The 26,272-nt window shown below is 42.9% G+C and overlaps 1 protein-coding gene across 1 annotated transcript in view; it reads left to right on the top strand.

Annotated features, from left to right (window-relative positions):
* Nucleotides 1-1,004: 1,004 nt before the first annotated feature.
* Nucleotides 1,005-26,272, top strand: part of DLGAP1 (DLG associated protein 1) — a 770,938-nt gene continuing 745,670 nt past the window's right edge. The window contains exon 1 of the mRNA XM_043443644.1: nt 1,005-1,123. The gene's annotated coding sequence lies outside the window, so the exon portion shown is untranslated. The remainder of the gene's footprint in view (nt 1,124-26,272) is intronic.

Raw genomic sequence — 26,272 nt, 5'->3', positions numbered from 1 at the left:
AGCCTGTGCGAATGGGCGTGGCTCCCAAATGCAGTTGAGATGGAGTGCTGAGCGTTTACTGAGGTCAGAAGACAGGAAGAAAAGGGATTCATTTCCCTAATTACTTTTGGTTTTCTCTAAATACCTAGAGAAATCGGTGGAATATATATTGTGTAATCTAATCCACAATCCTCCCTCCCGCCCCCAAGGGCCTTCGTTGTACAGATGGGGAAACTGAGGCTCTGAGGAATAACTGGAAGTAAGGGCACCGGGTGTGAGCCGTCGGTCCTGGTGAGTCTAGACTAGGTCCACAACCCGGGCTCCTCCCTGGCGATTGCGTTTTCAAAAATTCTACTAGGGACCCCGAGGATGGGGAGAAAAGGGCAAACCCTTTACCCGCCTACGTGATCTCCTGTGATAGAAAGTGTGGAGCGCTCCTGATAAGATTAGGGGACCAGAGCTGGCAGGTGAGGCGGGGCAGGTTCCATTCTCCGCGGATGCAGCGCCGGGGAACGCACGGGGCACGCCCACCAACGCGCGGCCGCCTCCCGGTTCCTTCGCTGGGATGCGGGGCTGGCCTCTGCGTCCCGTGTGAGCGCACTTGCCGCCCGGAGGCGGAGCGGGCATCACCCGCAGGACGCCGGGCGCCTCCCCGCGGCCCGGGCGCACGTGCCGGGCCGGGGCCAGGGCTGGTGGCCGCACCGTAGTAGCCGGGGCGGGTGGGAGCGCGGGCTCCGGGCCTCGGCCGTCACTCGCCCGCCGGCTCCGGCGGTTGGGCGGAGGAAGCGCGGGACTCCTCCTCCCCACCGTATTAACATGCACCCAGGGGCGGGTGACCAGCCCAGCCTCGCCGCCCCAGCCCGCCGCGTCCCGCCACTGAGCCTCCGCGCCAGAGGCGAGCGCTGCGCTCCGGGCGCCGCAATCCCGAGGACCCGGCCTCTCCGACACCTCCGGCCCCGGGGAATCGGCGGCATCCGCAGCGGGAGCGGTCGCAGCCGCCTCAGCTCCTCTCTCGAGTCCTTCGCCTCGCGTCGCTGAGAGCCTGTCCCAGCCACGGGGACATCTCTTTCGTCCTGCCTCCGAAGCTCGCGGGAACCGACGGACGGCCGCGGCGAGCGAGGGCCGGACTGCGGGCAGCGGCAAGGTAACGCCGGGCTGCGCCGGGGGCTGGGGCGTGCGCTTGCGGCCGGGGCCACCGGAGCCCGGGCCGCCGCCACCGCGAGTTCCCGGTGGCTTTTCCCCGCTGCGCGGTCGCCGCTGCTGTGGCCGGTGGAGCGACTCCGGGCTCGGCTCCCCGGACCGCTAGTCGGCTTCTCCTTCCCCTTCCGCCGCCTGGGGCGCACTTCTGCGACCCCTGGAGAGCCGGGGGCCGGCGCGCCCCTCTCCGGGTGTGCGGTCCTCGCGACTAACCGCCCCCCGCACCCCACCCCCAGGCCGGGGAGCGGACGGATTTCTAATTGCGACGGGGTCTCAGAGGGGGAGGGGAGCCGAACGGCCGTCCCCTGCACGTCCACCGGCCGCTTTCCCGCCCCCCGCCCCCAACCCCGTGCACCTTGCCGGGGAGGAGGGGGCTGCTCGCTGCAGGGCCTTTCTCCACCGGCTCCCGAGTCGTGGGCGAAGCAAGTTGTTGCACTTGTTTTCTGGGTGACATTTTGGCTTTGGGAGTGGAGACAGCCCCCTCCCCTGTGTGAATATGTGTGTGTGTGCGCGCGCAAGCAAGCAAGCAAGAAAGAAAGAGAGAGAAAGCCAGAGAAGCAGAGACACAAAGAGAGACAGAGGCACACAGGGAGACACAGAGATTCAGATAGACACGCGGAGAAACGCGGTCCCTGGGAGCGATCGCCGGAGAGTCGCCCCCTGCCCGCGGCCGAGGCCGAGGCCAATTCCTGGCCAGTCGCGGGGCGGCGGGTGTTCAGGGAACTGAACGAGCCTGGATGAGCCGGGACCAGGCAGGGACCCCTCCTCTGGGCCCGGCGGGATAAAAATTGCGCTTTCCTGGAGGGGCCGCCGCAGCTGCGGGGGTTGGACCTCCGGTCTGGGGGGCGCGAAAATGGAAATTCAGCCCGCAGGGCTGAGAGGCTGCGCGCCTCGCCTGGTGCGGTGGCCACGGGAGGCGGTGGGAAGAGGCAGCTCAGGTGCCCGAGGCAGTGTCTGTGCCGGCGCTGTTCCCGCCCCGCGCTCCCGGGCTCGCCTCCCCCCCTGGTCAGGAGGCTGCGGAATTTTCTGTCGGATAGGGGAGGGGGTTTGAGGCGGGGAGAAGGCCGGGACAGCCCCCCACCCACCCCCGCCCCTTGCCACCGAGAGTGAGAGGTTATCTCCTTTCTGGACTCTGGCGAGACCGTCCCCTCCTGACACGGTGAGCTGGTTCTGTTCTTGAGAGATCGCTGCTCTCTGTCTCCCCCACCCCCCACCCCCCAGCATAACGCGTGAAGTTATGGAATTACAGTGATGAAAGGTGTATAATAAAAGTAACAATTGAAGACGGAGCTTTAGCTTTTATAGTCTTCGCAGATGGGTTTGTAAAGTGATGATGGATCAGTCTGGCTTGTAGTCAGACCCTGGGATGAGGAATGTTCAGAGCCAGGAAAGCAATGTTAGGACCAAATGCAAACATTTTGCAAATTGTTATCTTAAAAAAAAAAAAAAACAGGAAGGAGTTAACTGCCTTTTGTCTGTTATTTATAGCCGAATTTCGGCTTCAGGGAGCAACTTTCTATTGGCCTATGTAATTTTGCATGTATAGCGGCAATCTTTATCCCAACTTGAACAGAAATGACAGGAAGGCAAGAGATGTTACAAGTATCCTGATTTATCTAATGTCAAAGGATAAAGTTTTGCTTACATTTTAAAAAAGGAAATCCAAAGTCGTAAAGAAATATCGAATATCTTGCAAAACATATGAAGTTTAAACGATTAGTTGACAAAAGCTACCCTTGGTTCAGAAAATTCATATTCTGGCATGAAACAGGAAAAGTTCATACAAGTCTAGTATCAGTGGCCTTGTTAATAATTTCCTTGGATGTATTAGTTCAGTTTAAAGTTGCTACAGTAAAGTCACTGCCTTGAAATATTCCTAGTTCTAGATCTAAAATTCCATGACTGTTAAATGACTCACTTAAGAGAAACTATTAGCTACTTATATGAGAAGAGACTTGAGTGCCTTCAAATACAGGCTATTTCGAAAATTACATCTGTCTGTTTCCCTGTATATTTCTATCTAAGGCTAGTTTGCCAAATAAAATATTTGGTCTCAGAAATTATAGATGATATAAATACTGGCAAAATGAACTGGTAAACAGATTCTTTAAAAAATTATGGAGTCATTTTCTGACAACTCTTCAAATCACACACTAGCAATTGTGCTTTGAGGGGAATAATACTTGAGTATTCCTTGTGGGGAATTTTCTTGGTTTAGCATCTGTAATTTTTCCTTCAGTATAAACTTTGTTCCGCCAGGACTAAAACCTTGATATGAGTGATTATTGAATTCAAGACCACCTTCTCAAAATATCATGTGGCCCATACAGAGACATAGACTGAACTGTAAGTTGTTCTACTTTCTAAGTCTGTCTAAGCTTAAGTATTTTATTGAATCAGATTCTGAAATACAAATTGCATGCTCTTTGATGTAATTCTGTTAGGTATGTATGCCTTTGTTCCACATAGCCATCTAGATTGATTAATTTTTAAGTATAAATTCAAAATTGTGAAGAAGGGAAATGGAGTTTTACTAAGTACTCCTTTAGAGATTTGTAGCCTAGTAATAGTTCCTGCTACAACTCAATTGAGACAAGTAACATATTCTTTGAATAGCAACTTCTGAAAACAGGGTTCAGTGTTCTGACTTTGATTTCATGTACTATTTCAGATTCAGAAAGAATAATAAAATGCCATCTAACTGTGTGTTTTCATAGTGAGTTTTCTATGACAGAGTCAAATTCACATGATGGTGTCTTCTGGATCATTCCCACAAATTGTTCTACCTTTAATCAGAGCAACTCTGCTCCATGCAGAAGAATCTGTCTCTTTTTAGGAGGCATTCCATTGGAAGACTGTCATGAAGATTTCATCTCTATAGAAACCACGCTTGCCTCTCCTGGGTTAATTTAAGGAAATGATGGTAGTTGTAAGTTCTTTTGTTTCTTTTTCTCCTTTACCCAGTTAAAGGAGCATCATTAAAGGACTTTGTCTCCAATTCTCGACTCCCACACTTACAGTCTATGCCTTATGTCTATGAGATGCTATTTTCTTTGTACATTTTTATTTTATAGAAACACAATCACAAGAAGACCATTTTCTAGAATTCTAAAAATTTTGTGTTGCTGATACACTTGGAGGTTCAAAAGCACCCCATAATGTTTTGTGTTGTCTCTTATTTCCAGAAGATTCTTGGGGCTTGTAATTCTTCATTTTCAAAGAAAGGAATAATGTCTTCTTTGACCTTCTTCCTTTTTTTTTTTTTAATCACAGGGCATGTGTAGCCTGCTTCCTGTTACTGCCCAATGAAGGTGACTTTCACTGTGTGGTCTCTCCGGAATTGTCAAAGATGGGGTTTCTAAGAAGGTCTAAACTGTTCTTCTAGCACAGGGGAGGATTTAGAACTGTCAGTCTTCCTCTTTATTAAACACCCACTGATAACTCATTGTTTGAGATACCAGCTACCAGTTCCTTTTCTTCTAACACATACCTCTTTGGCTTAGGCAAAATGCATATTTGCTACATATAATATACCAGTTGTGCATACAACATGTGTATGTGTGTGTGTGTGTGTGTGTGTACACTCAGTTGTTTCAGTTGTGTCCAATCAGTTGTGTCCAACTCTTAGTGACCCTATGGACCATAGCCTGCCAGGCTCTTCTCTTCATGGAATGCTCCAAGCAAGAATACTGGAGTGGGTTACCACTCCCTTCTCCAGGAGATGTTCCCAATCCAGGGGTCAAACCCGTGTCTCTGGTGTCTCCTGCATTGGCAGGCAGACTCTTCACCACTGCACCACCTGGGAAGCCCTGATATATATATATGTCCAACTCTTGGTGACCCCACGGACTGCAGCAGACCAGGTTTCCCTGTCCTTTACTACCTCCCGGACTTTGCTCAAACTCATGTCACATTGAGTTGGTGATGCCACCCAGCCATCTCGTCCTCTGTTGCCCCTTTCTCCTCCTGCCCTATGTAATTGGCTACTTCTTTTTTTCTTTTGGTAACCCTGAAAAGGAAAACATGTGGTGGAGGACAGAAAAAAATGGATTTTGGTTATAAGGTGGTTAAACATGGTGAGTGGCTTTTCTTTGAGGACTTTTCTTCCCCTCTGTGATTGTGCAGAGATTGGTGTTGCATATGAAATACGCTGACCCAGAAATGTTACATCTTTCACTCTGGACTGTGGTAGGGCCAGACAGCTGGTGTACCAATGAAAAGCTGGAGATAGTCTCTGCTTCTATTGACCTAAGATTTTTCCTGGGTGGTGTTTATTGTTTTCTCCTTCTGTGGGAGGTGGTGATTACTGGGTAACGAGTGACAGCCCACGTGGGGGCCCAGCTCACACCCAGGAAGCAGGAAGCCCTCTGGATTATGTAGCCACAGATTTTTGGCTCAGATTCTTGGGCCTTTTTTCCTCTTGGGTAGGTGAGCACTGTGTAGTGGGATCATCATTGTCCTGTTTGGGGTTTCTGTGAATTAGGTGTCGCTGCCCTGGATCTCCTGTGAAGATGCACACCATCCCTTCTCCTGGGATTTGCCCGAGACTGAACTGTTCATTTTCACATTCACGTATCACAGTTTGCTCCTCTGTCATCATGGACAATTTCTGTATCTTCTCCCAACGTTTCTTGTCGAATTTGTAGGCAGCAGCCTAAAAAGCAAGTGTGAAGACTGTGGTTTGGCAGTGTATGAGCTGCCCGATCCTGTGCAGATATCCTAGCACTCAGCAGAGCAGTGGTCTCGTTGGAGTCATGGATGAGCAATTAGGAGAGAAGGATTCGTGCTGGGACCTCTCTCTCCACTCCCGCACTCCCATCCTCACCGGGAGAGCTCAGGGGTATTTCAGTGGCTCCATCAGGCAGCTTGTGGGAAGGTCTCTCCCTCTCCAGGCACATTTCCAGCTCTGCTGCTTCATTTTACTCCCTGACATGGTTTTGGCTAATTTGAAAACATCTGCTAGAGTTAACTTCCCTTTTAATTCTACTACTGGAGAATGTTTATGCATATCTGATAGGAGGACTGGCGTTAACCCTCACTGTAACCTGCAGATTACAACCCCTGCCTTGGGCATCCTTGCTTTTTGGGTTTCAATTTCAGTGGAAACTCAGTGTGATGTCTATTTCTGGACTAGAAATTTCCCTGGTAGATATCGCAGAGATTTCCTTGCAAAACACATGCTGCCATTGGAGGGGAAAATGGCATTTTGATCTTGTCTCAGACTTTACAAACAGCCCTTCTTTGATATGATTCATCAGACTACTCTAGCAAGAAAGCAGGGCAGTTACTCTGCTTGAAGCTCTTTTCGCAGATGTTGAGGCAGAAGCCAAGTCACCTTTTCAGTGTTTCAGACTGGGATGAGCTTTCCCATTTGGAGCTGGGAAGCCGCTGTAGGGGAACCTTGAAGCACTGATGCATTTAGAAGTTTTCTGTGTGAACTCCCAGGAATGTGTTTCTTATTATTATTTCCTTTCTTTAGACTTCAGCTGAGAAGTCATTGACTCAATGAAGCCCTCCAGTTGCAGGCAATTTCAGTGCTTGATACTTTTTATCATGGTCCTTTTATAGTAAATATTGATGCCTTGTCTTTTGTGATTATCTGATCGACTATCTTCCTCACTGAGCTGTGTATTTCATGAGAGCCAAGACAAGAATTGCCCATTCATGAAATATCACTGATGCCTGGCACAGCACCTTGGAACTTAGTAAGTGGTCTGTAGACATTGGTTGAGTGAATAAATGAATGAATAAAGAGTGCATGTAAGTCTGTATTCCAATGGTGTAAGGACCAAGCATAGTATTACATGACTTTTGCATGGCCCTCCTTGCAATCTCAAACTCTGCATTCTTTGGTCCTAAGTTTACTGTGATTATACCTGGTGTCCTGGTCACCAGAGGGAGCTTCCAAAATGAGATAAGGGTTAGAAAGACAAAGCAATACAAAACAACTCCTGCTTCCCACCCCACCCCACCCCCCGAAAAAAAACCCTCCTCTCCTCCTCCTTTCTCCTCCTCCTTACTCGAAACAAAACATTTGAAGAGCTTAACCACCCCAGTGCCTTTATTGAATTCCACCCCTGCCCTTTGATTCTAAGCACAAGCTCTTTTCCCTCCCCTTACCCCACGGGATTGAACATTCTTCTGTCTCCACTAAGTCAGATGCATATTTATATTCCATTTTTCAGTTGATGTGCTTGTCAATCTCTGTGAGACCTTAAGATCAAGGGATAACAGGGCTAGCAGAGGGCTTGCCAGTGGAAGGGATGCAAATGTTCATTGAGGATTGATAAGTTGAATCAGATCACAGGGATGAGAGGTAGGAAGTGGGAGGGGGCAGAAGTAGTTACAACTGACTTTCTTGCTGATATCTGTAGAGGGACTGACTTAGTACCTGTGGGAGGAGGGTTCTTGATCACAGGGGATGTTGGAATCTACCCTTTTAAATTGTATGGGTTCACAGCCTTCTCGATATGTTCATGACTTATACTAGTTTCTGGCCAGGCATGTAGTATATTTGATCTACACTTCAAGGTATTGAAATGACGGAGGGTGTGGACCAACAGCACAGATATGCTAACCTGCTCTTGGTACCCTGCTTTAGATGTTACACCACTGTTCAGCCTTAAAGATCTGTGAAGACATGTAAGACTCAACAGGGACATAACCCATGGTTTTAAAATATGCATCATCATTTTTCTAGATTTGCATTTACTTGATCGATAATTTAAAATATTCTGCTTTGATGCTGAGGATCCCAAGAGATTTAGATGATCGATGGCAGATGTAGGATGTAGCCTTTCTAAGAACAGGCAAACAAGCAAATGAAATTCTATGATCTTCCATGTATTCATGAGGGTGGAGACTGTCGAAGTGCAAAATTTAGTTCAAATCCTTGGGCAGCTGAAAATCAAACCCAAAGGAGTGGGATTGTTTTAGAATGCTTCCTAAAGAGGAAGGTCTTAAGCTGGACGTTCCTAGATGGTAGGAGTTAAGTAGGAGGAAGGGATGAGGCAAAACTGTGACAAAGACGTGGAGATGCAAGCCAGCTTGGCAGATCCCTGGCTCAGGGAGATGGTCTGCTATGCCAGCTTCTCTAGTGTCTTTTACTGAGACCTGCAGGTGAATTTGATTGAAAAGAACAGAGATGCACTCTGTAGGGTGTTACTGACTATACAGGAATGTTTAGAGTTGATGGGAGCACTGAAGGACTCTGTATAGACAGCGACATGAAGAAGTGGCCTCTGGGATGGATGGGAATAGATCAGTTTGCCATCAGATTGGGACAGAGGGATGTGTTAGGGGGCTGTTGTGTTAATTCAGGCATAAATGATGAGCCCCAGGTCTAGGGAAGTCAGAAAGGAAGAAAAGAAGGCGTGAAAAATTGGAAAGTTTTCAAGTGATATTTGACTCTCTTCTTTATACCTGTGCCTCAAACTACTGTTCAGTTCTTTATTATTAGTTGACAATTATTGTGAAATATTTCAGCAACAACAGAAAATTAAATATTACTGTAAAGACTGATACCCCCAATCACTGCTGATACTCAGAGTCTCTCCAAGCCTGTCTCCCCTCACTGGTACCCCGTACACTGAATTCTGTGTTTATCGTTGCCACGCATTTCCTCATGCTTTGCTAGGTATGTGTGTACCTACAAGTACTGTCTTGTTTTGCTGTTTTAAAACTCTGTCTGCATAGAAACACCATGCTCTTTGTGGCTTTGTGGTCTTTACTTAACTTTAATTGATTAGTATTTTGTTGATATGTGTGCATACCTGCATGCTAAGTTGCTTCAGTCAATGCCAACTCTTTGCAACCCTGTGGGTGGTAGACCACCGGGCTTGTCTGTCCATGGGATTTCCCAGGCAAGAATACTGGAGTGGGTTGCCATGTCCTCCTCCAGGGGATCTTCTCAACCCAGGGATCTAACCCATGTCTCTTGTGTCTCCTGCATGGGCAGATGGATTCTTTACTACTATGGCCACCTTGGAAACCTACTGATAGGAGTAGGTATTACTTACTCATTTTTTTTTTTTACCACCCTGTGGTATTCCATTGTGTAAAAAATAGTGAATAACATATCAGTCTTCTGTTGATGGACATTTTGGATATTTTCCAACAAGGCCACTATGCAGGATCATACACACATCTTCCTGTGCTTACACAGGAGCCTTTTCTTAGGATATCTTCTTAGGAGAATTGCCAGAGAGTGGATTGGTACCATTTAGAAGATGATGCCAAATTACCAAAAAGGGTTTTGCCTATTGAAAAACCCTATCAAAAAGGGTTTTATCCTCCCACCCAGCCATCTATAAGGAGCTCCTTTTTTTCCCCGTATATCATTGTCAACACTTGATAATGTGTGTTATTTTTGCCAGTCGTTAGGATGTGAAATTGTACCTCCTTGTAGTTTTAATGTGCAGTTAATGACTGTGTTTAATGACTGACTGCTAATAATGTTGACCATTTTTTACGTGTCTTAACATTCAGATTTCTTTGCAATGCATAGGCATACATATTGTTCACTCTCCTACTGTTAAAAAAAAAAATCATAGACTTCTGGGAGTTATTCACGTATTCTGGATACCAGAGGTTTTTTTTTTTTTTTAATTTTCTGTAATTTAATTCTAGAAATGAAAGGAAACTCATTTCAATGGGCTTCTCCCAACTAGTGGCTTGTCTTTTCATTTTTAGAATGTGTTTGGGTGAAAAGATTCTTTTAAAAATTTAAACAATATGTGTTGATTGAAGATTGAGTCTTCTCTTTATTTTATAGATAACTTGTTTAAGATATCTTTTTGCCAATTCTAGGTGGTAAAGGTGTCACCCTTTTGTATCTCGTAGACTATTAAAGTTTTATTTTCACATTTAACTTTCAAGACTTTCTTATCAAAGATTATTTTATAAAGGTCTTAATCACTTTCCAAATTTGGGCACAGCATGTAACGTCTCTTGGTCTGAATTTCTCCCTCATGAAGTTAGGCTTTAAAGCACTGTGTGTGACTTCTGCTCCTGGTCCTCTGCTTCAAGACTTCCTCATGTTCTGTTGGGAGTGCTCAGAAGTCTCCTAATGGAACTTCTTGCCTAAGGGATCTCCTTCTTCTGATTCAACTTGCATATAGATTTACTTTTCTAAAGACCTATCGGAGTCATTATGAGACTCCTCCAATTCTGACCTTGAGAGCAGCAACCATGACCTGCATCAGAGCACAGACCTGGATCATGGTTGGTTGGTCCTCAGATATGTGAGTGGGACAAATTCATGAAAGCACAGCTGGCTCCCTTCATGGCTCAGCTCCATTTCTTTTTCTTAATATTTTTATTGAAATGTAGTTGATTTTTTTTTATTACAATATGTGTGCTCAGTCATGTCCAACTGTTTGCCACTCCGGGAACTGTAGCCTGCCGGGCTCTTCTGTCCATGGAATTTCCCAGGCAAGAATCCTGGAGTGGGTTGCCATTTCTTATGCCAGGGGATCTTCCTGGCCCAGGGATCGAATCCATGTCTCTTGCATCTCCTGCATTGGTAGTTGGGTTCTTTACCACTGTGCCACCTGGGAAGCCCAAAGTTGATTTATAGTGTGTGAATTTCAGGCGTACAGCAAAGTGATTCAGTTCTATATGTGTGTGTATACATATTATTTTTTAGATTCTTTTCTATTATAGGTTATTATAAGATATTGAGTATAGGTCCCTGTCCTGTACAGTAGGTCCTTGTTTATATGCTTTATATATAGTAGTGTCTATAGTTAATCCCAAACTCCTAATTTACAGCCCCATCCTAACATTTCTAAGTTAGTCCTTACATCAAACCTCTCCTCTACCATGACCACCCCTGCTTGTCAGGACTGTGCTATTCTGGCCCCACTCTCCTCTTCCTTTGTTTCTTTTTCCTTCCTGTATTTAATTTCTGTCCAGTTGACAGAATCAGCAGCAGCCTATTCTCCTAGAGCTGGGACAAGGGGACTCTGGGATCATCTCTTTGCTTCCTATTCTTCTGTACAGTTTGAGGGTTCTACCATGAGCAAGACCTTCTTGTAAAACCATGATTTCAAAGTTTGCTCTATCCTTCAAGGCCCAGGCTAATCTTACCTCTCTCATGAAGTGTTTTATGACTACTCCAGCCCAGGGTAAACTCTCCTCTGAATTCCAGTTGCATTTTTCTGGATCATTTACTTTATGATTTACATGTTAAACATTTTATGTGAATACTCCTAGATTTGCAGCTCCTTCGAGTAGTGAATTGGCTTCTGAGCTTTTGTCTCTCTCTTGGGCCTAAACCCAGGAGCCAGCAGAGTGTTGTTGATTTTGTTTTTGTTTTTGTTTTTAAGGGTAGCAGCTGCTTTCTTGATGATTGTAATTAGTTATTGGAGATGTCCTGGGCTGAGTGGAGATTTGCAGTTTAAAGATGTTGAAAATAGTGATATAACTGGAATATGTAAGGATTTGGGATAGGGGGCTAAATTATAGTGACACAGATTTGAGCTCTGTTTTGATTATGTTGATTTTTCAGATGACATGACCCATCAGCAACTTGGAGAACATTAAAGCTGAGTTTTATGAAATGTAAAGACTTGAGGTGTTGATTAGGGTGTTCTCTGCTGGAAGGAGATTATTAGATTCAGGATAGGGGCAGCTGTGTCTGTGTTCCAGGTGGGAATCTTACCCTCACCCCTCTAATCCTGATTCCACTATTCTGATACTTAACTAAGTAGATGACTTTGGGCAAGTTAATTAATTTCTTGGAATTCAGCTTCCTCATCTGAATAAGGAGGATACTTAAACTTACATATCAGAGTTTTTGAAAGGATTCAGTGAGCCAACCTTTGTAAAGTATCTAGTTCAATGGTGGGCTTATGGTGGGCAATTAATAAATGCTGTTATTGTTATTGCTTAGTCACTAAGTCATGGTCAATTCTTTTTTTTTACCCTGTGGACTGTAGCCTCATAGGCTGGATTTACAGGGAAAGAGGCCTACAACCCCTACAACTCAGCCCTGTCTGACATGGCACCATAGGATGTGAAGAGATAACAACAGAAATCAAAGGCATGTCTTTCTCCCCAAGGAAGATTTAATTGTGAAACTAAATATTTAAAGCAACATTCAAAGTGTACATTTTCATTTACTCTGGCCAGAATGCATATTTGTGAAGGCAAGATGGGATATGGAAGAAATTAAGAGGCAGTTATGCTTGATTCTTATGGAGGAGCATCTCCTAATGGACACAGTGAAACCTTGTTCATTGTAGTTTGGCAGGTGGAGCACTCAGTTGCTGATCACATCCACCTTCTTCTCCTGTGTGGGGCTTATCTTCTGCTTCCGAGTCGTGTGTCTTCTTTCTCAGCTCACAGCTCCTCTCTGAGAAGGGGCTCAGCAGATGAGAAACCAATACTAAATAGAATGAGAAGTTTACTGATTGATTAGATGGGGAAATTTTATTGTTTTCTCATTCAGGGAAATGTTTCTTGGCAGTTACAACTAGATTATTTGGGTTTTGTAGAATTTTTATGTTATAGCAGTATGATATTTCTTATCTTTGTGATTTAGGTTTAAAACCCCATAGTTGTTGCTGTTGTTTAGTCGCTAAGTCATGTCTGACTCTTTGTGACTCCGTGGACTGTAACCTGCCAGGCTTCTCTGTCCAAGGGATTTCCCAGGCAAGAATACTGGAGTGGGTTGCCATTTCCTTGACCAAGAGATCTTCCTGACTCAGGGATCGCTCTGCATTGCAGGCAGATTCTTTACCACTGTACCACCAGGGAAGCCCAAAGCCCCATAGACCCAAATGCAAAATTGTTTTTCTCATGTCCTTAATTCTTTCACGGATTCCTCTTCAGTAGAAATGTTGACACACATAAACTGGCTTGATATGTTTCAAAGGGAGATGATAAACTCACATTAAATGCAATTAAAATATTGGCAATACTATTATAGTTTACCAAGAGGTTATATTCTATAGGTATGCTTATAAACTGACTATTTTTGGACACCCAAAAGAATTTCCTATAGAAACTGTGTATCAGATAGTAGCTGAAGTTAAAGTTACAGAGTCTTTTTTCACCCATTTTCTACAAGCAAACTAGTATTACTATAACGAAAACCATAGCTATCTAAAATTCAGGACCCTATATCTTTGGGGGGGAAAAAGGAATTATAAGTTAGGACCATTCCACTCTTTTGGCTACAGATTTAGGAACACTTTGGCTCTGCCAAGGGTCAGCTACTGGACCATACCCAGCCAGCCACTGCTGCCAACACAGTGATATGGTTTCCTCTTGATCCAGGATCAGATTTAGTGAGGGGATGAGGGAACCAAGAGTCTTCCTGATGGGCACTAATAATTAAATAGCATTATTTATATAAACCGCTGCTCTTTATTTGAATACTTGAATGAAAGAAGAAAAGTCTCGTATAACTCAGTTACCTATACCATGTTCTACACTGAGAACCAAGATGTGTGTAGATGATTTGTAAGTCAGATGTCAGTAAGTTAGGAGTGATAGGTGGAAATATATTCCTTTGTACCTAAGTCATCATCCCCAAATTTTTTACCTGTGCAGAAGGGAAACATTTTTTTCCCTTTCAGATCCTGAAGATTCCAATGGTTGAATGATGGGAATTACTGATTCATTCATTTATTCAACTAACAACAGTTTTTTATATAAAGCTGGTTTTTTCACTGCTCTGACCAAGTTTTTAAAACTATTTGCTTATTTATTCATTTCTGCCTGTATCATGTCTTAGTTGTGACACTCACTGAGGTGCACAGGCTTCTCCAGTTGTGGCACATGGGCTCCAGAGCGCGTGTGCTCATGGTTGTAGCGAGCGGGCTTAGTTGCTCTGAGGTATGTGGGATCTTAGTTCCCTGACCAGGGTTCGAACCTGCATCCTCTGCATTGAAAGGTGGATTCTTAACCACCGGGCCACCAGCAAAGTCCCCTCAACTAACAACAATTTATCGAATAACTCGAACACTCCAGGCACAATTCTGGGTACCTTGAATTCCGTCTCAAGCAACAGCCAGAACAGAAGACGAAAGGCATGCCCTGTGAAGATTACATTAGAGTGCAAAGAAACAGCAAACAATAAACAGACTTCTTTTCACGTGTTAGAAGGAATAACAGTTATGAAAAAAAAAATAGAACCAGATGAGCGGGATTCTTGAAGTACTATTCTTTGATAGATTTCCAGTATAGAAAGAAATAAGCTTTTTTTTTTTTTTTTTAACACATTAAAAAAAATTCAGACCTTCTCTTGAAAGGTTCTAGCTTTGGGATTTGACAAGGCTCTTGGAGAGGTGTGCAGTGATGTTCACCGCTGTGTCCTTCTTTAATCCTTTCTGCCTGAATAGCAGTCTGTGTACTTTTCAGCTATGGTATCTACCATATTGCATTGTAGCTGCTTGTGGTTTTTAATCTCCTGCTAGATCATGAACTATAACAACATAGGGCATGCTCCTTCAAAAATATCCCTGTAATACTACTGCTAGTAATAATCATAGTTATTATAATCTTACTGAATGCTTATTACATGCTAAGCATATTATGCCACCCCTATGCAGAAAGTGATACCATGCTTTAGAGAATATATACTTAGACCACAGAAGTATCATGGGTAGAGCTGACACTGAATCAGGTTCTGTTCGCGCCAGGTTCTGTACCCCTCCCTGGGGCCTAGCGCAGTGCCTGGCGTTTGGTTACCAGTGAAGAAATACAGAGTGAAATCAAATAAGTGACAGTATTGTGAAACTGACAAATGTGCCTCCGAAATGTGTCTCCAGCTGCCTGCAAAATCTATTCCCTCTTGTTTTAAATTGTTTTACTTGATGTCCTAGCTGGCCCAGCAAGTGGTTATTTGGAAATTCTTTTTTTTTTAACCTTTAATATTTTTATTTTTTATTTTTTTTTATAGAACAAATGATTTTTTTCCATTTATTTTTATTAGTTGGAGGCTAATTACTTTACAATATTGTAGTGGTTTTTGCCATACATTGACATGAATTAGCCATGAATTTACATGTATTCCCCATCCCAATCCCCCCTCCCACCTCCCTCTCCACCTGATCCCTCTGGGTCTTCCCAGGGCACCAGCCCCGAGCACTTGTCTCATGCATCCAACCTGGGCTGGTGATCTGTTTCACCCTAGATAATATACATGTTTCGATGCTGTTCTCTCAAAACAGCCCACCCTCACCTTCTCCCACAGAGTCCAAAAGTCTGTTCTGTACATCTGTGTCTCTTTTTCTGTTTTGCATATAGGGTTATCATTACCATCTTTCTAAATTCCATATATATGTGTTAGTATACTGTATTGGTGTTTATCTTTCTGGCTTACTTCACTCTGTATAATGGGCTCCAGTTTCATTCATCTCATTAGAACTTATTCAAATGAATTCTTTTTAACATCTGAGTAATATTCCATGGTGTATATGTACCACAGCTTCCTTATCCATTCATCTGCTGATGGACATCTGGGTTGCTTCCATGTCCTGGCTATTATAAACAGTGCTGCGATGAACATTGGGGTGCACGTGTCTCTTTCAGATCTGGTTTCCTCTGTGTGTATGCCCAGAAGTGGGATTGCTGGGTCATATGGCAGTTCTATTTCCAGTTGTTTAAGAAATCTCCACACTGTTCTCCATAGCGGCTGTACTAGTTTGCATTCCCACCAACAGTGTAAGAGGGTTCCCTTTTCTCCACACCCTCTCCAGCATTTATTGCTTGTAGACTTTGGGCTAGCAGCCATCCTGACTGGCATGTAATGGTACCTCATTGTGGTTTTGATTTGCATTTCTCTGATAATAAGTGATGTTGAGCATCTTTTCATGTGTTTGTTAGCCATCTGTATGTCTTCTTTGGAGAAATGTCTGTTTAGTTCTTTGGCCCATTTTTTGATTGGGTCATTTATTTTTCTGGAATTGAGCTGCAGGAGTTGCTTGTATATTTTTTGAGATTAATCCTTTGTCTGTTTCTTCATTTGCTATTATTTTCTCCCAATCTGAGGGCTGTCTTTTCACCTTGCTTATAGTTTCCTTTGTTGTGCAAAAGCTTTTAAGTTTCATTAGGTCCCATTTGTTTATTTTTGCTTTTATTTCCAATATTCTGGGAGGTGGGTCATAGAGGATCTTGCTGTGATTTATGTCGGAGAGTGTTTTGCCTATGTTCTCCTCTAGGAGTTTTATAGTTTCTGGTCTTACATTTAGATCTTTAATCCATTTTGAGTTTATTTTTGTGTATGGTGTTAGAAAGTGTTCTCGTTTCATTCTTTTACAAGTGGTTGACCAGTCTTCCCAGAACCACTTGTTAAAGAGGTTGTCTTTTTTTCATTGTATATTCTTGCCTCCTTTGTCAAAGATAAGGTGTCCATAGGTTCGTCAATTTATCTCTGGGCTTTCTATTTTGTTCCATTGATCTATATTTCTGTCTTTTTGCCAGTACCATACTGTCTTGATGACTGTGGCTTTGTAGTAGAGTCTGAAGTCAGGCAGATTGATTCCTCCAAGAACAAATGATTTTTTTTTAAATATTTTTTTTCCATTTATTTTTATTAGTTGGAGGCTAACTACTTTACAATACTGTAGTGGTTTTTGCCATACATTGACATGAATCAGCCATGGATTTACATGTATTCCCCATCCCGATCCCCCCTCCCACCTCCCTCCCCACCCCATGGAGGATAATTGCTTTACAATGTTGTATTGGTTTCTGTCGCACAACAACACGAATCAGTCATAAGTATACATAATATCCCCTCCCTCTTGAGACTTCCCTTCTACCCCTCACCCCATCCAACCCCCCCTAGGTCATCACAGAGCACCCAGCTGGGCTTCCTGTGCTATACAGAAGCTGCCCACTAGCTGTCTGTTTTATACATGAGAGTGTATACGTGTCAGTGCTACTTTCTCAGTTTATCCCACCCCCTCCTTGCCCCACTGTGTCCATATGTCTGTTCTCTACGTCTGCATCTCCATTTCTTGTCTGCAGGTGGGTTTATCAGTACCATTTTTCTAGATTCCATATATGTCTGTTGATACACGATAGTTATTTTTCTGTTTCTGACTTACTTCACTCCATACAACAGGCTTCATGAAGTGCCTCTTGTTTTATTTTTCTTGCATTCCTTCCTCTTGTTTCCACTCATCTCATTTGCAGAGAGTGTAATAGGAATAGAATTACTTCTGCTAAAATCCTAACCCTCTAGTCTGAAGGTGAGGCTTTTTGTTCTGCAGTGTCTGTTATATGACGGTATCTCCATGGATTCTTTTTCTGAGTTTTGCCTCAATGGTGACTGGTGCCTGCTTGATGGGTTCTTCCAGGATGCAGACATTTCAATGGCACCAGAAACCAAGGGCATCAATACATTGTGTTTGGCTCACTTTCCACTTTGGCTCACCACCTGCCTTTTCATCGTCAGGGAAATTTATGTGACAGAGGTGAGTCTCTGTGGAGCCTTCCAAGGGTGGGACCATCTGTGCTTGCTCGGAAGAAAGTCAGTCTTTTCTTTCCAGGAAGGGATCTGTCAGCAGCAGGAGAGACTTGAGCTTCTGCTTCCCATTGAGTAATCTATTTGGAAAGGACATCTAGAACATCTCTCCAAAAGGAAGCAGCACTCACATGGGTGATGCCGGCAGGCAGCACAGAATTTAGGGAACACAGTGAATGAACCTGACACACCTTTGGCAAGGTTCAGATAAGGACTTTAATGGAAAATGGGGGAAAAAAAGATGTTAGATTATCCTCCTATGAAGTTCCAGCAAGATAGAACTCATTGCCTCTTGGAATTCTTTGTGGTTGAGCTTGATAGAATTAAACACTTAAATCTATTTAAACAGACATTGATAAATCAACACCATTGTATCCTCAACTCAAGAGCAAGGTAATTCAAGTGGCATACAAACTACTACAAGCCTGCTATAGTTTCTTTTTTACTTTAATTTTTTAAGGAAAAGACAAGCTGACTATATAAGCACCTCTATCTCAAATAAATAAATACTGGTATGGGATGTTTGGCTCATGTAAATCATCAGAAGTTGAAATGAAGATGGATACATGTCAAACTAGAAGAGTGAGCATTTATAAAGCTGCTGCTGGCATAATGTCAAAGAAAACAAATTCATTTTATAAGTGCAGTGTCTTTACCCTTTCTTCCCATGTTTCTGTGTAGATTATTTCTAATGCTTTTGTTTGGAATAGCTTTACAGTCCTTATTACATGAAATAAATTTGAGTTTTGAATTGACTAGGGTGTAAACTTACTGGAAGTTCTAGACAAGTATTAGTAAAGGTAATGTGAATAGTAATGCATTAAGTTTTTGAAGACAGGAAATATATGGCCAAAGGCTTAACCATTTTTCAATCTACAAGGAGATTGAAATTAATTTTTTCAATATTAGACATAGTCTTAAAATTAACTTGTATACACACGTATGGAGTATGCATGAGTCAAAACATTTTATTAGAGATTGTATCATTGAAATTGAGCCACCCCATCACACAGTCATATGTTTAAGTATAATAATGGAAGGATAATTAATATTTTCTAAGATGTTTTGTTCAATCTGCCTGGAATTTTTCTCCCTCCATCCTCCCACCTCATTTTCACATGACTATTTGTTTTGTTCTCATTAATGCCACTCTTTTCCACCATTTGCCCAGTAGTTCAATCTGTCACCATATTCTCTTCTCAGAAGCCTGGTTGGCATAGAGGTTCTTAATAAATATTTGTCAGTTTGCTTCTTAATAAATATTTATCCAAAGAATGAATGCGAATGACTTTCTCAATGACTTAAAACTTTTTTATAATAACAAGACGTCTTTGAACCATTATTATTATTTTTTTTTTTAATTTTTTTATTAGTTGGAGGCTAATTACTTCACAACATTTCAGTGGGTTTTGTCATACATTGATATGAATCAGCCATAGATTTACACTTATTCCCCATCCCGATCCCCCTCCCACCTCCCTCTCCACCCGATTCCTCTGGGTCTTCCCAGTGCACCAGGCCCGAGCACTTGTCTCATGCATCCCACCTGGGCTGGTGATCTGTTTCACCATAGATAGTATACATGCTGTTCTTTTGAAACATCCCACCCTCACCTTCTCCCACAGAGTTCAAAAGTCTGTTCTGTATTTCTGTGTCTCTTTTTCTGTTTTGCATATAGGGTTATCGTTACCATCTTTCTAAATTCCATATATATGTGTTAGTATGCTGTAATGTTCTTTATCTTTCTGGCTTACTTCACTCTGTATAAGGGGCTCCAGTTTCATCCATCTCATTAGGACTGGTTCAAATGAATTCTTTTTGACGGCTGAGTAATATTCCATGGTGTATATGTACCACAGCTTCCTTATCCATTCATCTGCTGATGGGCATCTAGGTTGCTTCCATGTCCTGGCTATTATAAACAGTGCTGCGATGAACATTGGGGTGCACGTGTCTCTTTCAGATCTGGTTTCCTCAGTGTGTATGCCCAGAAGTGGGTATTGCTGGGTCATATGGCAGTTCTATTTCCAGTTTTTTAAGGAATCTCCACACTGTTTTCCATAGTGGCTGTACTAGTTTGCATTCCCACCAACAGTGTAAGAGGGTTCCCTTTTCTCCACACCCTCTCCAGCATTTATTGCTTGTAGACTTTTGGATAGCAACCATTATTATTTTTTAAAATAATTATTTACTTTTATTTATTTGTCTGCACCAGGTCTTAGGTGTGGCATGTGGGATCTAGTTTCCTAACCAGGGATTGAACCCAGGCCCCCTGCATTGGGAGCATGGAGTCTCAGCCACTGGGCCATCAGGAAGGTCCCATTATTTACTTCACATACCCCCTGAATAGAAATTAATAAACAAAATCAAGATCATACAGCATGATTTATTCCCATGCATGCATGCATGCTGAGTTGCTTCAGTCATGTCTGACTCTGTGACCCTATAATGTAGTTCTCCAGGCTCCTCTGTCCATGGGACTCTCCAGGCAAGAATACTGGAGTGGGTTGCCATGCCTTCCTCCAAGGGATCTTCTCAACCCAGGGATCAAACCCACGTCTTTTATGTCTCCTGCATTGGCAGGTGGGTTCTTTACCACCGGAACCACTTGGGAAGCCCAAAGGTCCATGAGGGCTGTTATATTTACAGTGGCTAGAATAACTTCTAGTATATTTTCAAAACTCAGATTAACAAACGGATTTCAGAATTTTTGTATGTTACTCCATCAGTCTGTGTACCCATTTCCTTTTAACCTCTTCAAAAACTTAATTTTAGAAATTTTGGTTTGGTTCCTGAATTTTTTAAGCTATTTAAACACTTTTTTTGGTTAACAGTTGATTTGAATTAGGTCAAAAAGTTGTTCCCAAGAGGAAATCTAAATTAGGTATAATCAAACTCTGCTAGAATGGAAACTGTTTCTAGAGAGCTTTAATCCATTTCTGGTGCTTTATTACAGATGAATAGATTGAGGTCTAGAGAAGTTAAATAATGTAATCACTGTACATGTAAACAGTCATTCAACTGGTAAATGTTGAAACCAAAATTAGGAGATGGCTTCTAATACACAGTCAGTGTTACTTCCATTGTATAAGGCTGCATTCCACTTTAATTTTCAAATCAGATCTTAGCGAAACTGTAGGAGAAAAAAAAAAATCTCCATCTAGCTCTATGAAATCCCCAGAGAGAAATTTAAATCCTCAGGTGACAAAACTCAGGAGCTGCAGAGGAAATTGACACTGTGCCTAGTTAAATAAGTTAGTGTTTAGAAAAGACACGTGTGGACATTGATTAAGTGCTTGTGGGCTTGCTTTTAGGAAATAAATTCAGGTAGACTGGACATTGCCTAAGGTAGAAGGTTTGAAGATTTATACAGTTATAGGAATGTTCTCTAGAAAATCCCCAAGAGATGATTACTTAAGGCATGTATTTTCAGATTGAAAGAAGAAAATCCTTAGAGAGTTTAAGTGACATGTCCAAGGTCACAAAACAGTGAGTGACTCCTTCAGAAGCAGAAAACCAGAACTCTTAATTTGAGAGAAGTGAATATTGGTTTTCAGTTGTAAAATGCATCACCTTGAAGGAAATCCTTGGGTTTAAGGTGATGCATTTTTTTTTTTTTGCATTTTTTAAAAATTAATTAATTTATTTTAATTGGAGGTTAATTACTTTACAACATTGTGGTGGTTTTTGCCATACATTGACATGAAACAGCCACTTTAGACATATTTTAATTGTTAAATGTTTATTTATGATATGAAACTTAGCTCAACATATCCTGTAAACATGACATCCACTTCCAGGTAGAACCTCATCCGTTCAGTTCAGTTCAGTCGCTCAGTCATGTCCGACTCTGCGACCCCATGGACTGTAGCACACCAAGCCTCCCTGTCCATCGCCAACTCCTGGAGTTTACTCAAACTCATGTCCATTGTGGAGAAGGCGATGGCATCCCACTCCAGTACTCTTGCCTGGAAAATCCCATGGACGGAAGAGCCTGGTGGGCTGCAGTCCTTGGGGTCGCTAAGAGTCAGACACGGCTGAGCAACTTCACTTTCACTTTACACTTTCATGCATTGGAGAAGGAAATGGCAACCCACTCCAGTGTTCTTGCTTGGAGAATCCCACAGATGGGGGAGCCTGGTGGGCTGCCGTCTATAGGGTTGCACAGAGTCAGACACGAATGAAGTGACTTAGCAGCAGCAGCAGCATGTCCATTGATCGGTGATGCCATCCAGCCATCTCGTCCTCTGTCGTCCTCTTCTCTTCCTGCCCTCAATCTTTCCCTGCATCAGGGTCTTTTCAAATGAGACAGTTTTTCACATCAGGTGGCCAAAGTATTGGAGTTTCTGCTTCAGTATCAGTCCTTCCAATGAATATTCAGGACTGATCTCCTTTAGGATGGACTGGTTGGATCTCCTTGCAGTCCAAGGGACTCTCAAGCGTCTTCTCCAACACCACAGTTCAAAAGCATCAGTTCTTCGGCAGTCCGCTTTCTTTATAGTCCAACTCTCACATCCATACATGACTACTGGAAAAACCATAGCTTTGACTAGATGGACCTTTGTTGGCAAAGTAACATCTCTGCTTTTTAATATGCTGTCTAGCTTGGTCATGACTTTTCTCCAAGGAGCAAGAGTCTTTTAATTTCATGGCTGCAATCATCATCTGCAGTGATTTTGGACCTCATCACCAGCCACAAAATGCTTCCAGTGCTCAGTCCCCATCATCCATCCTCTACATTGAGCTACTCTCTGGACCTTTCCTTTCTGTCATTCTCTCTGTGTTCTTTAATCTTTGACCATTATATGCATTATTCCTAAAAATCTATTTTTTAAAAATTTTGCTTGCTTTTGTGCTTGAAAATGACAGCAAAATGTTTGTATTCTTCTGTACCTTGCTTGTTTCATTGAATGGTATGCTTTTGTTGTTGTTAATTCAGATTTTATTAGGTTCATTCCTTGTACATATATTTTGTTTTGGTTTGTTGGCCGAATGACTGGTGTATTAAATAAGCAGAACTCAGGGCATAATCTAAAATGTATAGTAATTATTATTTTGTCTCTCGTTATTCCTTTAATATTTAATTACAGAAGCAATCTGCTTCCTCCCTTATATATACTCCAACAAATCCAACAGGTGTGCTTTGAAGATCCATTCATGCTGATGGACACGGTCAATCTGTTTTCAGTGTTGTGCGAACTCCAGTAACTCATGGTTTGTTCATCCATTCTCTCATCTTTGTGTATTTGGTTTGTTTGATGGTTACTTTTGTTTGTTTTTGCTCTTACCAGCCAGGCTGCTACAGACATTCTTAGGCATGTCTGGTGATAAATGTATGGAAGAAGCTGGGCTAGGCAGTGTCCCAACGTTTCAAGATAATATGCAGCTGTTTTGCAAAGTGGCTGTGCCAGTTTGAACTCCCACCAGTGGCATCTGAGAGTCCTCGATGTTCTAAATCATTGCCAACACTTAGCGTCACCAACCTTCTTAATTTTAGCCAATCTAGTGTGTGGATATTAGCATTCAAAGGTGATTTTTATTGTGATTTGGGATCTAATGTATTTCTGAAAGAAATATATGGGCCATATTACAAGGGGATGCCAAAATAAGGCAGAAAGTGAAGAAGAACTAAAGAGCCTCTTGATGAAAGTGAAAGAGGAGAGTGAAAAAGTTGGCTTAAAGCTTAACATTCAGGAAACTAAGATTATGGCATCCAGTCCCATCACTTCACGGCAAATAGATGGGGAAACAGTGAAAACAGTGGCTGACTTTATTTTTTGGGCTCCAAAATCACTGCAAATGGTGATTGCAGCCATGAAATTAAAAGATGCTGACTCCTTGGGAGGAAAGTTATGACCAACCTAGACAGCATATTAAAAAGCAGAGGCATTACTTTGCCAACAAAGGTCCATCTAGTCAAGGCTATGGTTTTTCCAGTAGTCATGTATGTATGTGAGAGTTGTACCATAAAGAAAGCTGAGCGCCAAAGAATTGATGCTTTTGAACTGTGGTGTTGGAGAAGACTCTTGAGAGTCCCTTGGACTGCAAGGAGATCCAATCAGTCCATCCTAAAGGAGATCAGTCCTGGGTGTTCATTGGTAGGACTGATGCTGAAGCTGAAACTCCAGTATTTTGGCCACCTCATACAAAGAGTTGACTCATTGGAAAAGACCCTGATGCTGGGAGGGATTGGGGGCAGGAGGAGAAGGGGAAGACAGAGGATGAGATGGTTGGATGGCATCACCGACTCAATGGACATGAGTTTGAGTAAACTCCGGGAGTTGGCAGTGGACAGGGAGGCCTGGAGTGTTGTGGTTCCTGAAGTCACAAAGAGTCAGACATGACTGAGTGACTGAACTGAACTGATAAATACTCACTTTAGGCAAAATGATTAAGGAAAACATACAGCTCAGTCACGTGAAGAAAGTCTAAAATGTTAGAGGAGAGATGGTTTTTCATGCAGTTAGAGTGATGGCTGTTGATACTTTCAATCATACTTTCATGTTCATTAATATTTAATGATAATCTTGAATTAATTAAATGAAGTTCAATTATTCATAGTTATTCATTTTAACTAGATTTTTTAGCTCATCTTGGAAGAGAATATAGTAAAGATGGGATTTATATTTACATATATGTGTATACATTACATTTGTAAATCCATGGCTAATTCATGTCAATGTATGGCAAAAACCACTACATTTGTATATATGTGAGTCTTATACTGACCTAAATAGGTTACATTGCAAGGTTTACAGAAGGATTAACACTAACTCTTTGGGCTGTTTTGAGATTTTCACAGTTTCAGTTTTTTAACCCTCCTGCATCCTTGGTTGAGAAGTCCCCTGCCTATGCTTTTGTGACATCTAATGACCCCAGTGATGTGACACAGGGTCAGGTTACAGGTTGTTTTCTGCCCCAGGGGGATTTGATGGGGCAGTGCGCATGCTCAGCCCTGTCTGACTCTATTCTACCCCATGGACTCTAGCCGGTCAGATTCCTCTGTCCATGGGGTTTCTCAGGCAAGAGTGCTGGAGTGGGTTGCCATTTCCTCCTTCAGGGAACTTTCCTGACCCAAGGATGGAACCTGAGTCTCCTGTGTCTCCTGCATTGCAGGTGATTTCTTTACTGCTGAGCCATTGGGTAAGCCCAATGGGGTAACACTCACTTCCTTTTTTAATGGAGTGGTAAAATTTTGGAATCCTTGGTACCCACTGCCACCCTCCAGTGATCAAGTAAGAGCGATTTTGCTCTAATAACTTGTGACCAAAGATAGATGCTCAAACCCAGAGAAGTGGAACATCTTTTGGTGAAGATCCAGTAAATGCCTGAAGTTAAATGAGATTGAATACATGTCTCCATCTATGATCACAGATCTGCACAGTGTATATTCAGCTTTGACAGAAAAGACGGTCTTTGTGTTGTAAAGTATTCAATAATGAGACACTGAGCGTGGACACAGTGGGTCACTTCAGGCGTTACAGTTGCCTTAACGACTTGGGATGGTCACCCAGCAAGAATCAGAACAGACAGAGTTAGGAGACCAGATTTATTTTAGGACCCACTGGGAGCTCAGCGTTTAACCTGTGATCATCCCAGAGTTTCTAAAGCAGTTGGACTCTAGCAGCAGGTGGTTTTGCTGTCTGAAGTTAAATTGAACAGGTCTAGGCACTCATGGGAAATAGATGGGGAGACAGTGGAAACAGTGTCAGACTTCATTTTTTTGGGCTCCAAAATCACTGTGGATGGTGACTGCAGCCATGAAATTAAAAGATGCTTACTCCTTGGAAGGAAAGTTATGACCAACCTTGATAGCATATTAAAAAGCAGAGACATTACTTTGCCAGCAAAGATCCGTCTGGTCAAGGCTATGGTTTTTCCAATGGTCATGTATGGATGTGAGAGTTGGACTGTGAAGAAAGCTGAGCACCGAAAAATTGATGCTTTTGATCTGTGGTGTTGGAGAAGAACTCTTGAGAGTCCCTTGGACTGCAAGGAGATCCAACCAGTCCATCCTAAAGAAGATCAGTCCTGGGTGTTCACTGGAAGGACTGATGCTGAAGCTGAAACTCCAGTAGTTTGGCCACCTCATGCTAAGAGTTGACTCATTGGAAAAGACCCTGATGCTGGGAGGGATTGGGGGCAGGAGGAGAAGGGGACGAGAGAGGATGAGATGGCTGGATGGCATCACCACCTTGATGGGCATGAGTTTGAGTGAACTCCGGAAGTTGGTGATGGACAGGGAGGCCTGGCGTGCTGTGATTCATGGGGTCACAAAAGTCGGACACGACTGAGCGACTGAACTTACTGACTGACTGAGGCACGCTAGATTCCCACCCACCCTTCCTACTCTCTCTGAGTGGGTCTAACCTGTTGATGGCAGCCGAGGACACAATCTTAATTTTGAGATGTGGAAATTGCCAGAAGCCATCCAGCTGATGAACGCCTCTGAAAGAATAAGCTCTCTGGATCCTCGATGCCTTTGTGGCATCATGAGGTCCCACAGAAAACTGGGGGGGGGGGGATGTGGATTCCCAAACACCTGTTTTACCTATGGAACCAACTTCCAGAAGTTTCGGAGTTGACAATTGGAGGACAGCCAAGGGTGTCCCTTGA

Source organism: Cervus canadensis, chromosome 23 (genome assembly GCF_019320065.1).
Source record: "Cervus canadensis isolate Bull #8, Minnesota chromosome 23, ASM1932006v1, whole genome shotgun sequence".
NCBI classification, from domain to species: domain Eukaryota; kingdom Metazoa; phylum Chordata; class Mammalia; order Artiodactyla; family Cervidae; genus Cervus; species Cervus canadensis.
Note: the sequence above shows the minus strand (reverse complement) of the source record. Positions and strands in the feature narration are given on the sequence as shown.